General features: G+C 42.2%; 1 protein-coding gene across 8 annotated transcripts in view; it reads left to right on the forward strand.

Annotated features, from left to right (window-relative positions):
- Positions 1-13,012, forward strand: part of LOC310894059 (DGAT1/2-independent enzyme synthesizing storage lipids-like) — a 36,155-nt gene that overhangs the window by 22,140 nt on the left and 1,003 nt on the right. For 2 of the 8 annotated variants that reach the window (XR_014579537.1, XR_014579541.1), the window contains exons 8-9: positions 6,215-6,307; positions 6,975-12,999. The gene's annotated coding sequence lies outside the window, so the exon portion shown is untranslated. Of the gene's footprint in view, positions 1-6,214; positions 6,490-6,974; positions 13,000-13,012 lie in introns of those variants that run through there. The other 6 variants (XR_014579540.1, XR_014579538.1, XR_014579539.1 and 3 more) reach the window with 6 other exon arrangements.

Genomic DNA, 13,012 nt, shown 5'->3' on the forward strand with positions numbered 1-13,012 from the left:
GTTAATAACAGACTATCAATATCTTGGCTTTTGGTCACTACATACATTGAGTGATAATATCAGATGTTGCCTCCTGAAACGTTGTTTAATTGTTATAGTGATCTCTCCGTGTCAAAAAATTGCTTAAAAAAGTGTAATGGAGGGAGAATTTTTCTTAAACAAAAAAGCTTACTTATGCACATATGAAGTAGGTGCAATACTTCTCTCCGCACTAGGAAATTGAGTCAGCTGTTATAGAAACGAACCTACTCTACCAGGCCTTGTGTTACAGCCACCACATGTGAGCAAGACCACTTTAAATTTCTTTTGAGTACTTCTGCCTAACACACAGTAAACCAAATCAGCTAAAAGGAATCTGACAGCAAGACTGTCCATACAGCTTACTATAACTGCAGAAAGTGCAGCATAGTTCTTCAAATTACGTTTGGCTTCTGTTTGCTAGCTAATTTCATTGCATGCTCTGGAAACAAGAGATGCCAAAGTTCTAATAAAATAGAGAAAATCTTAAGTTTAAAAACATATATTAAAAAGCATTAAAGTTGCAAGGCAAGAAACTGAACTATTTTTACCTAGTTCCTTTTAACAAGAAACAATTTACTAAACATCAGGGTGGTCAGGAATTCCTAATTTCATGCCATCTTTACAGGGAATATGTAGCAGGTGAATTGGGGTGATTCCTGCTGCAGATATACCTGATCTTCATGTATCCCAGACTGGTTTTTACTCTTTTTTTTTTTTTCCCAGTAGTGGTTTCGTACAGCTGGGTCTGTGCTGTGCCCAGAGCAGTTCCAGTGCTTCTTCAGTTACTACGTAGGCAGGAAGAGAAGTATGGAGCCCAATGGGTATTTGTTAGTTCTCTTTTTGATCTCTTTGAAGTCCACCAAAGACACCTAGAAACGCTTCTGAACTCCTATTCGAGCTGCTGTGATGGAGCTGCCAGTTCTCCAGACACGTCTTTAATGGTCAGATTTCATACCTTATGGTATGAAAACTACTTTCATCGTGGATCCACCAAAACTTTAACAGTGCCCTGTCCCTTCTGAAATGTATTCATTTTCCTTTGTGTCTATCGTCCATTGGATTAATTTTCTTAACCAACTGGCATAGCAGCTGAAGGCTTGTGTGGTCGATTTTTTTTTTTCCTGTAGATTTCCACATTCCAGACAGAGTTTTTGGCATGTTGAACTTGCTTTGTGAGAACGAGCTTGAGGGAAAAGGCTTCCTGCAACTTGGCTCAATCTCTAAAGGCTGTGAATGAGAAATATGAAACAAGGCCTACAAATGAAACAAGCACACCCAAACCCCAAACTGGCTTTGGAATCCTAATTCTGGATAATCTTGAGTCACATTTAGAGAAATAAAGCAGCCTGGCCCCTTTTTCTCCTTGCAAAAACCTTCTGCTGGCACAGAAACATAGCAGATCTGGTGTTATTTTCAAGACTGAACTTGCCATCTGAGTTGAGCCGTGGCAGGGGGGATTTTGGAAGGAGCAGCCTCAGGAGAAGGCCTGGCCACCCCATGCTCAGTGGCTTGAGTACCCTCAAGTATCTTGCTTGGCCCAGGGCTGGCTCAGGTACAGCTGAACAGATACTAGAAATTACAGCTGAGGAGATAATTTAGTTAAATTCTGGTCTTTGTTTGTGCACATCCCCCCACCACCTTTAAGATCCCCGTACAGAGCAAACCTTACAAGGGAAAGCTGCTGTTCTGACAAGTGAAAAAGCGTTATATAAAGAGCCTCTGGTATCTTCTGTCATACATACAGCATCCACAAACACCACTTCTGGGAGGTAATAAGGCTTCTGCATGGCAGCTTTGATAGATGAACTGACAGATGCTCTTATACTACGTAAATTATTCAGCCCTTCTGGTGGAGCATCTGGGCTGCACGTGGACCTAAGTTAGGCTGAACACACCAGTTTCAGCTCGCTTTGGTTGCTCCATGCACGGTGCCTCATTATTTAGTTTTTCAGTGCTTTCCTCATGGCACAGTGGATGTACAGTTTGGCAAACATTTAAAATTGGAAGATTGATTTTGCTGCTGTCTGCACAAAGGTAAGCGGAGCTCAGCATGTAGGTGGCTAAGCACCCACCAGTGCCCAGAAAAGCACTGAGAAGGGTAATGTGAATAGAGTTGGCTGAAAAAGGCAGACAGAAAATAGCCAATGCAGTGCATTAATCAGTCTTTTTTTTCAGTTTCTTACCTCTTAACATCTTCTGACTATTAATGGCTACAGGACCAGATACTATCTAATCTTATTACTTAGGCAGCAGCGTATGTATGTGTGTGTGTGCACGCGTGATTCCCTGTTTCATCTGTATAAACAGGAACGTGGGACCTACTTTAGCTACTGTTGCAAGACAAATAGCAGACCATTATTATTCAATCCGCCTGCTACTTTTGAGAATGTCAAGATGATATCTTTCCTGCTTGCTTTGTCATTATTTTGCTTAATCATTTTTTATTAGCTTGTGGACTAAGTAGTTTCTGTAGATGTGTTAATTTTTAACAGACCATCTCTTCAAACAGCAAAACATGGGCCATACCATGACAGCAAGCAAATAATGGTTCCTGGATTATCAGGCACATTACTGTAAGTGTAGGAACTAAGTCTTTAGGGATGTTTTCATCAACTGGGAGGTTGCACCTCTGAGGATTTGGGCCCCATTTCCAGTGTCTAAAATGGACAGCATCCGTGTTAGCAGCATGCTCGCATCAGGACAAAGCCTGAAATACTCAGGTCCCAAAGTACAAATATTTGCAGTAATGGTCTTCCTGAGCACCAAAGTAACATACAGAGGAACGGCAGGTTCATACAGAGGAACAGCAGGCTCAACAATGAGGGAAACAGACACTCAGACATAAGGGACTGTTGGCTCCTGATGGAATTTCACCCAGAGAGGTGGGATCTCTTGAAAAAGACTGATACTCTTTTGTCAAGGTTGTCCTTCAAAGGAGTTTTATTTCCTTGGCAAGCTGTCCTGTTTCACCAGTCACTCATGCTTTCCAGGGAGGTGCCAAGCAAGAGATGGCAAAGGAGACACGAAGAAGGAAAATGCATGAGCCTGTAGTGTCAGTTTTTTGGGACAGAATGAGAATGTGCTTCCATCAAATTCAGTCAGATTTAACATTAAATTACTGGGAACAGCAACTATTTTGCAACTGGGGAGAAGAAAAGGTATTTGGCTGAGCATTGGTAGGATGCATCGGAAGGTGGAAGTGATTCATCCCAATGTAAATGCCGTCGCTGGGGTGGGGCAAAGTCAAACTGAAGATGTTCAGCAGGTGATGGCAGCTCTCTGAAATAAATAAATCAAATGGAGAAAATACGACTGGCTCCATGTAATTCATATGCTGGTGAGCCAAGTTTCTTTTCCTGGGATCCCATATGGTTCTGTGCGTGTGCTGGATTCACCTTTTATTTCAGCAGAAAAACCTGAAGGTCAATTTCTCACAAGAATCCACTGACATTACAAGAACACATCAAAAATGGAAACTCTTGATCCTCCTATCCTCCTGAGTTATTTTCTTTTTTTTCTTTTTTCTTTTTTTTTCCCCCCTCACATCCGTTTTGCCTCTTAGCTCAGTGAGCAGTGCTGCCCCTCACCAATTTCTGCTGTCCCCAGCACAGAAATGGATTAATATTTAGCAAGGCAGGTTTTCTTAATCTTGAAAAACTGTCAAAATGCAAGATGGCTCAGTGATGCTCAGATAGTGCAGTTGTGCCCCCTTTTTAAGATGAAAGGAAAACTTGTTTTATATGCCTGATCCTCGATGTCCTTTGCCCCTTGGGTGCTTCTTTCATACTTACAAATACAGAAGCAATAACTCCTAGCATGGAAAAACACAACATTGCATCACTTTTTCAGGCATCCAAGGGCAAACAATGGAGGGATCTTTGCATGGGGAAGTTTACAGTATAAAACTGGATGATTTGCAAACATTTTGGCTGTTTTTTTCTTCCCTCTCCTCCCCCAGGCATACTGGCTGAAAGTTTGCAGCCAGCATTTCTAATGTCAGAAACAATGAGGTCATGAGAATTTAAAAGCATTGCTGCCTTGGCACGGGTGGGAAACCACACTGCTGAAGCAGAGCTGAATACTTCAGCTGAGCTTTGGGCTTTAATACCAAATCCTATGTTCACGTCCTGGCAGCATGCAGGAAGAGCTCAGGTCAGGGCTGCATAGCAGGTAAAACAGCGGCGATGCAAACTGGCACGCGAGAGGAAAGCTATTCACGCAGCCTGATGTGGACTGAAAACGCCAGCACCAAAGAGCCCTCTTTGCAGCTGCTGCTTAAAAACTGGACATGCAGGACCTGGGAAGTGCCAGGACACAGCACACTGCCTGTCTAGGGGTAGGCAGCAGCTGACGGTGCCCAGCTCCATTTCTCAGCCTCCCTGCTACACCTGTCCAGCTGTGTCTCCTTTTGTATGGTCTGATCTGGACACTTACACCTTCATCTCTAGGCTCTGTCTTTGCATATTTGTCCTATAACTCGAGGCGTTTGTAAGAGAAATAGCAAAAAGATCTTGAGACCAGAAGCTGCTCTGCTTTCTTCCCACTGCACCAGATGCCTTAATAAGAAGTAGATCATCTATTAAGAGATCTGGCTTCCTGTGTGAATTCAAATGACACCTCTTCAGAACTTCTTTTGAATCGAGGTAGTAGATAATGCAGAGCAAATTATTGCTTCTGATAACTCAACTTTCAGAGAAACGTCAGATAAATTCTTCAAGGCAAACTGTAATGAACACAAGGCTTTTATGTTCTTCCAAGATTTTTTGTTTTTCTCGAAGGCTGCCCTGTTTTTTCTTCTTCTTCCTTTAGGAAATGTGGGAGCTGTGATCTCAAAATATGTTGCATGGTACACACAAGAAAAAGTACTCCAAAGGATAAAAGTGCTACCAAACGCTTCCCTTCCTACTTTAATTCTGCTTCAGGCAGAAATAGAAACAGAGCATATTATCTCTATGCACAGGAAGAAGCATCTTGTGGCATAGTATGCTGGTGAAATGAATTATCTATGCAAGAAAAGTTAATTAAGTAAAAGGTTTTGTGAGATCTGTATTTAAAACAATATTAAAAGAAGTTAAAAATGAGGTTTCTAGTGTACCACTTGTTTGCACTACCAGCGAAATGCCATAACTGATTGGAAATAGCGTGCAGTGACTTCTCAGCCACAGCTCGGAGGGGATGTGCCACACCAGAGCAGATCAGATCATCTGTCTATATTGCCATGTAAACCAAGGCACGCACTGGTGAGGACTGCTTCAGATAATGGGTAAAAATTCTGGCAAGAAGACTTGCCCTTTTGCAATTCCATGGGGTTCTGTAACAGATTAGACACACACACACCATGCAGCAGTCTTATCCTAGCAATCTGTACAGGGAAACTGAAGACAAGTTTTGTTTTGTAATTCTTTCTGTAAAAAAGCCTCACAGAGATGCTCTACAGGGAAGAAGAATTATTTTCCATGCTAGATTAATATGTCACTTTAATGAAATCCTGTCCCAGTAGGGTGTTGAAGAAGACATTATCACTGAAATCTGGGGGAAAGCATCATCCAGCCTCATACCTTGCTATCACAGAGTAACAATTTGGGATAAGGTGATGTGTCCAAATATAAAAATCTACTACCAATACACAAATAGAATAGCGTTGGATAGTTATAACTTTAAAGATCAGGTGGATCAGATATTAAAGCAAAAGCTCATCTGAAACTTGATTAATTATTAGCTACAAGTCACACACAGCAGCTCATGCTTTAGAAAGATATGACTGTAAGGCATGTTTCTTCTTAACTGCCAACACTCTCCTGCCAGCTGTTGGTTGGGGCAGAGCTCCCTCTCCCCAAGAGCTGTGACCCCTGCATGGGCACCAGGGCTTCTCACTGGAGACAAAACAGCCCATTTCCTCCTTTATACCGTAAGACTTAACTTAAACTTCAACATCATTTTTCCTTTACAAACTCATAAAAGCCTGCACTGAGTATGCTGCTCACATGGGTATGATATTTGGAGATGTTGATTAAGGGTTACCCTTAAGGTATGCTATACGCTTTAGGCTATAACGGCGTTTAAGCACACAGCAATTATTTACGTTCCTTTGGAGGCTTAAAATGCCTCTACAGGAATAGTGAGTGTTCTAGCCCATTATGGGCCAGCAGAGAGTCCTCATTTCTAATTTTATTTTTGTTTGTTTGTTTTTTAGATTTGAAAATATGGGCGAAGTTGAGTGACACATAAAAGTCAAAGAAATTGCAAGTCAGCACAATGGATCCTGGGAAGAAACCGGAGGCAAAAGGTGACACTACTCTAACCAGTCAGAGAAGTTGTTCTGGGGATTAAGTTTCCTGCCTTTATCAGGACATTGGTAGGACACACCTGAGGACATGAGACCTCTGATGAAGTACCACACAGGTACAACGTAACCTCTCGCACTGCTGCACTGGCACAGCCCGCTGGAATCTGAATCATCATGAGAAGGTGACAGTGTTTGAAACATAGACACTACAGATGGCAAGCAGCCCCAGGCAAAAGCAAATCCCCAAAGAAAAACACACAAAAAAGCAAATACCGGAGACAAACAGGCCTTTAAAATAAATGAATGAACAAACAAACAAAAAAGAGAAAGCCTTAAAGAGAGACCCTTGGAAAAGTTACAAAAAAGATTGTTAAGAACAAACAATGCAATAAGGACAGGGTGAATTGCATAATGCTGCCTGATCCATCTAAGGGGAGCCTCCAGATGTTCTCTGTAACCCTCACTTAAGTACAAATTGTGAAATAGCTAGTTTGCTGTTGAGTAGCAGAGTGAGAAAATTAACACTGTCTGTAATCTAGACAGCCAAGACAAAGCTAGAATGGTGCACAGGTATCGGGGGAACAGCACAATTACTTACTTGGTAGAATTTGCTTCAGAGCATGTTTCAAAATTAGCTCATTATTCATGACAACGTCTTCTTTCACAGGGAGACGCGAGTTGTCTCATCAAGAAAATGCAGCTGGTGGGTGCAGGAGTCAAAGCTTATTTCTCCAAAAGCATCTTCTAATGCCACTGTACATTGAGACACTTTGGATATTCAGTTTGAAAAACAATGGCCACATTTTTCAGAGCTACTGAGCATTGCTGGGTCCCATCTGAGAGGACCAGAACTGCAGGCCCTGACCACCCTCCATAACGCCAGGGTAAGCTCCAGCTAAACCTTCTTTCCTGCAGACAGACATCACTGCCCAGTGACCTTTTTTGTTGCTGATTCCAGGTGGAAACAAGCATCCCTGCAGAGCACTGTGCAAGACGAGAGACTCAATAATGGACTAAGCTGGAGACAGACAGAGACAACCTGCAGTAAAGGCAGATGCTTCTGGCACCAAGCCAGTGCTCAGACGACTTTCCCCTTTTTTATTGATTTCTGCTTCCAACAATGGAGTTGATCAAATTCCAAATTGGGACTCCTATGAACTTTACAGACACAGGAAATTTAAGGTCAATACAAGATTAACTTGCTTAAAACTATGAGATAGTTTGGAGATGAACTGCAGGAGCCGTAATAATCCATTAGCTCAATTTCAATTTATTTATAAAGCTAAAGTACTTAGGCTTCTCCCTCCATACTTTGGGACATTATCATTGATCTTTCCCTCTCTAATCTGGTCTACTTGGTTAATAATGCCAGTCCTGTGAGTGCCTGTGGCATTCACACAGCAGTGGGAAACACTTCCCACGCTTATTGATGTGCTCATGGCAGTACAGTTTATGCTCACAGCACTTAACAAGAACCCAACTGAAAATAAATGGCTTGGTTATTGGAAGACCCACTAAGTACGAGCATCGCTTTGTCTTTAGTTTTGTGTGTAGCCTGTGAATGAGAAATCTTTCTATCTTGGAAAAGCCTACTGCTTACGAACAAACATGAAGTCTACGATATGCATGGTCCAGTGTGCAAGATGAATGCAATGGCACACAGGTAAAAGATGCCTGTCTGGTCTATCTGGCTCTACATGCTCTGGAGCTATGTTTTTGTCAGTAAATTGAGTTCTCTTCCCCCTTTCACAGTGAAAAGAAGCACTGGTGAGCACAAAAGAATAACATTAATGTAAACTAGTTTAAGTAGGTATTACTGTGTGAACAACCTACTTAAGAGTGTAGTGTACGTTAGAGCTCACTAGCCCCAAAACATGCCAGACAGCAGGTTTCCAACCCGTCTTTACATCAAGTGCACTTTTGGTTCTGTGCTTGACCCTGGGTCTGAAGTACTCCCACAGCAAAAATATTATACAGTGTAAGTACTTTCCTGCCTCAAGTATATAGCACAGAAGTCATTGAATAAATGCATTTTGTCGCTGTGCAGTATACAGGAGAACTTTCCATCTCTTGTTGGGCTTTCCAAGATTCCCATTGTGGTGGTAGGAAGGCACAGCTCCTTCCCATACACATAGGTCTCTGGGTACTTTATGAGCAGTTAATATTGCTCATATGAGCTAAGTAAAGTAGGAGAAAAAAACATTCTTGGATAATTTTGCCTAGGCATTTTTTTTTTTTTTGTTATCAAGTCCCTATATTTAGTGTTTTGTTTGTTTGTTTGTTTGTTTGAGCATGTTTTTCTACAGGAACCATAGCCATTTCTCTCCTCTTCTAAGGCAGGAGAGGTGACAACTGTTCTGAATAAGCACCGTTCAAGCAACTTGCAATTTTTTCTCTGTTTCTTTCCTTTGTTAAGAATCTATTTAAAACGTCTGCTATCTTTGCTTAGCTCAGAAAGAATTTGCTTTGCTTCTCTCATGTGGAAAGTCTACATTTAAAACATTCTGGAGGAGACTTTTGCCTGAGAGGTTAATAGTTTGCCTAGAAACATGTCAAGTAAATCCCTTTTACCCCAAGGTAACTAGTCCCACACCATGGCAGCTACCCACCCACTTAATGCTTTTTCACCTCATGAATTGTATACTTATGGGGTGTCATCAAATGACTTTACAGTGCTCAAGACTGTGGTTTTGATGTCTTCTGCCCCCTGGTTCACATGATTAGTTAAGAAATTTTTTATGAGTTTCTTTCGTTCTGGATTCTACTGGTTTCTTTGGTGGGGAGTCACAGAATTACAGGGACAGAGGATCTAGGACTCCTGTGACAGTAGGACAGTTACCATTTGTGTTGCTGGGCTGCTGCTTCCCTGTTGCACTTTGCCAAGCTACAAGCTATATGTGAAAAACAAAACCTTGAAGAATCCATCAGTCACATGTAATCACCATGTGCTGTCTGTCAAATTCAGTTACTCAACATATATATTTATATATATATATGTTTCCTCTCTTTGAACTCACGCTAATTATTAGTTGCTGCTTGGTGGGTTGTTTTTCCCAGGTCTCCCTTTCTTGGTCACCTAAGAGAGGCCGAGAAGAAGCATCTAAGGAGTGGGAGCATGGCTAAGGGGCAGAAAGGCTGAGAGATTTGGGTGCTGTCCTTTGTTGCATAAACTCCAGGTGCTGCCTGGGGTGACATTGCACACCCGAATGTGGCAAAGAAGTCCAAGAGGACTATTAAGACCATTGGTAGTGCAGGCAAAGTCAGAACAACTTGTGTAATAATCTAGTAATTAAAGCACTTGTGCAGGAGGCAGGAGTAGAAGAAACTAAACCCTCCTCAACCCTAGGGGGTTTGAACACAGGAAGATCAAGGAAGTTGCTTCTTCTCTGGTGTTTTCCCAATTACCATGCTAAGGACAAGGCTGGGTGAGGCCCAAGGCCCACCTCTCCCTTGCCCATCACCCTATCGGGCTCACTGCACAGTAAATAGCGATGCTTTCAGGAGTCTGAAAGGAGAATAAAAGCAACAGAGCACCATCTCCTGTTCTCTGTGAGCAGTGGCTTTCTCAAGTAATGGAGGGGTTTCTGTCCTGGCTTTCTGCACTGTTCACTCTTTCTGTATTCATTGTGGTTGAAATGTTTCAAGAACCCCAAGAGCAGAGTCCAGAACTCTTCCCCTCGCCTAGGGAGCACCCCCACTGTCCAGCAAGCAGGGTCAGGCTCCTCTTGCTTCTCTCTCCACGGTGCTGTGGACCCCCAGGGATTAGTCAGGGAGTCTGGCCCCATGCTGGAGAGCACTTAGGCCCTGAGGGCCAAGGAGCAGGGAGGGCCTGCTGGCCTGCCCGCTGGGCAAGGGCAGCTTTTTGGGAGGTCTTCCTTCGAAACACCATTCAGGGCCCTGACCTCAGTGGCTGGAGCACCCTGCTCTGGGTGAGGTGGCCATTGGGGTGTCTGGTGGTTCCTCAAGCTCCCTGCTGTGACAACACCAGTAAGATTGTCGCACCACTCCTGTGCTTAGGGATAGTGCTCCTGTGACAGTGTGGCTTATATCATAGAATAATTAATGGAGGGAAGGGTCTCTGGAGATCATCTGGCCCAACCCCTAGTCCAAGCAGGGCCAGCTTTGCTCTTGTTTGATAATGTCAGAAGCTCAAAAGATGGCATCATTCGCTGACCCACCATGGTAGAAGAGTTTTAAGAAAGACTCTAGAGCCATGGTAAAATGACCACAGTGTACTTTATTTAATGATTTTGGTACCTTGTGTTGCAATAAAATAAAAAAAATCTACAAAATCCAAATATATAAAATTTTCAAGTTTTCCTTTTAAGTTTTACAAGAAAAATCAAGTTGTAACCAAGGAAATTTGTTAGTATGAAGCACTACTTTCAACTTCATTTCATCACAAATTGCAACTTACTTAACAGACCAAAAGAACTATGGTACTGCAGTACATCAAATACTTCACACACTGTGTTCTTTACTATAGCACATGTAACCTCTGCCAGGGAGACAGCGGTCTCTAGCCAATAAAGACACTCTTCACAATCTGAACTCTAAAGGAATGTTTGTATACATGGAATCAGAATATATATATTTACAGGAAGATTTTTTTAATAACTATTTTGATTCTTCATTTCAAATAAAATACCAAATACATTTTTACAATGTTTACAAGTCAAAGCACAAGTTCAGCAATGATTATCATTCACCTCAAGTCACTGTGCTTGTACTGGGGGGATATCTACACTGCTCCATAAACACAGATGTGATCTTCCATAACTTCATTTCCGCAACAGCGACTAAGGAGTATAAGCACAGTAACAATTATTTTAGCACAATCAGTGTATAATGCAACAGTTTACAACAGAGAACTGAGAAACTATTGGTCCATTCTGTTCAATTTGCTGTTTATCTGCCAACTGTTACGTTAGTTGTTGTCACATAAATTGTGTACAAGATAAGAGTTAATTAACACAACTTGAATAGGAAAGAGCACACATTTTTTAAGGCAAATTAATAAGCAGCTTATGGTGTTTTTCATTAAACTATACCCCAACAGAACCTAAAAATAAAATGTATGTTCTGCAACTGTCAATAATTATGTCTTGTTAAGTTGTTCTCCTCTATAAATTGATCAACATGGCTTTAAACCTGGTTATTCAAAATGGAAAGAACTCCTCCCCCCCAAATCCCCAAATATAGAAAGTGCATGACTTTTTATGTGCCAAAACAAAACAAAAGGCAGCTGAGGTAGTTAGATGTAAAATGTATTTACGAAAAATAACTGAAAACTTAAATCCAGGACATATACAATAAAAATCCACCCCTTTGGAATTAATTTTATATCGTGCAACAACTTAAAACCAAGCAGGAGTCTTTATGATTTCTGAACAAAACAAGAAAATGATTTTAGTAATAATAACATAGGAATGAACACGGAATATACTACTGGAATTTGAATTTCAAGTATTTGAGTCTATTTGCATGTGCATTTTTTTTTACAGGCTTTTTGTATTGTTAGGAAGTCATTTACTTTTTATCAGGCATCACATAAGATCTGGTCTACCTCTGGGACTGCAGCTCCTGCAAGGCAGATATACATCACGAGTGCCTGAAGATGCATCACTGCCTGTGCCCAAAGACACCACCATCTCAGCTTGAGTGAACTTCTACGCACCCATCCTCCACTGAGGCCACCCGAGAGTTACAGGCCCAGGGGTCCCGTGCCTACGTCTTGTGGGGACTGATAGGATAGATGTTCTGGAGGCATGCCTGGGATGTTCCCACATGTCTGAATCCGCAGGGGACATACACATGTGATAGGGATCCCCTCTGCCAATGTTCCAGCACATTCTGTGTAAAACCCAGCCCAAGCAGGTGGCAAGGCAGAGCAATGGGGCCACCCAGTTGCACTGTCCCAAGCACCATGCTCCCCGAAGAGAAGATCAGCCTGCACCTTGGACCACAGAGTATCTCCCCTTGGACCTCCCCACACTCACCCAGCACTACTGCCTATCAGGAGGCATGGTGGCCTTTTCTTATCTGGCAAGAGGGCTGGTGACCTCCCTCCTACAGCCAGGAGACTCTCTGAGGAAGTGCTGGCTTGAATCTACCCAGGATGAGCAGGGATTTGGGCCTGCACCTTGGTCCTGAAGCTCTGGCCAACAGCTCTGGCACAGAGACAGCCCTGGCTTTCCCTTCCAATTCCTGCCTGACCACAAGAGCGAGGCAGCTTTCTCTACCTAAATGCAGAGCTTGTCTGCAAGCACAAGAGGAGACTGCAGGCTCTGGAAATGAATTTCACAAATAAGCCTATTTCTAGGAGACAGGCCAAGTTGGAGATATGTTCTTCTTGTCAATAGTGGCCACCTAATTAATTCATCCCCTTATCGAATGTGCATTGTGCTGGTTCTTGTATGCCCTGCTGTTGGATCCCACTGCTGATCCCTGCAACAACACTCGCACATGCAATTTGGAGTCATGAATTCTGCTCTTGGCACCTGACTTTGAGAAAATCACAGAAAGGAGCATCAAAAACTTATTTTTATTTTTTATTTTTGTGATCGGCCTGTGAAAACATAAGGTTTATACTTCTGACATGTGTGTATATCTTTTTTTTTTATAACTTATAAAAGAGAGAAATGTATCCGCGCCTTCTTTGATGTTTGTGTTCTATTAAAAAAGGAAATCCTGAAGCTCTTTTTA

This window comes from Anser anser, assembly GCF_964211835.1.
Source record: "Anser anser genome assembly, chromosome: 2".
NCBI lineage: Eukaryota > Metazoa > Chordata > Aves > Anseriformes > Anatidae > Anser > Anser anser.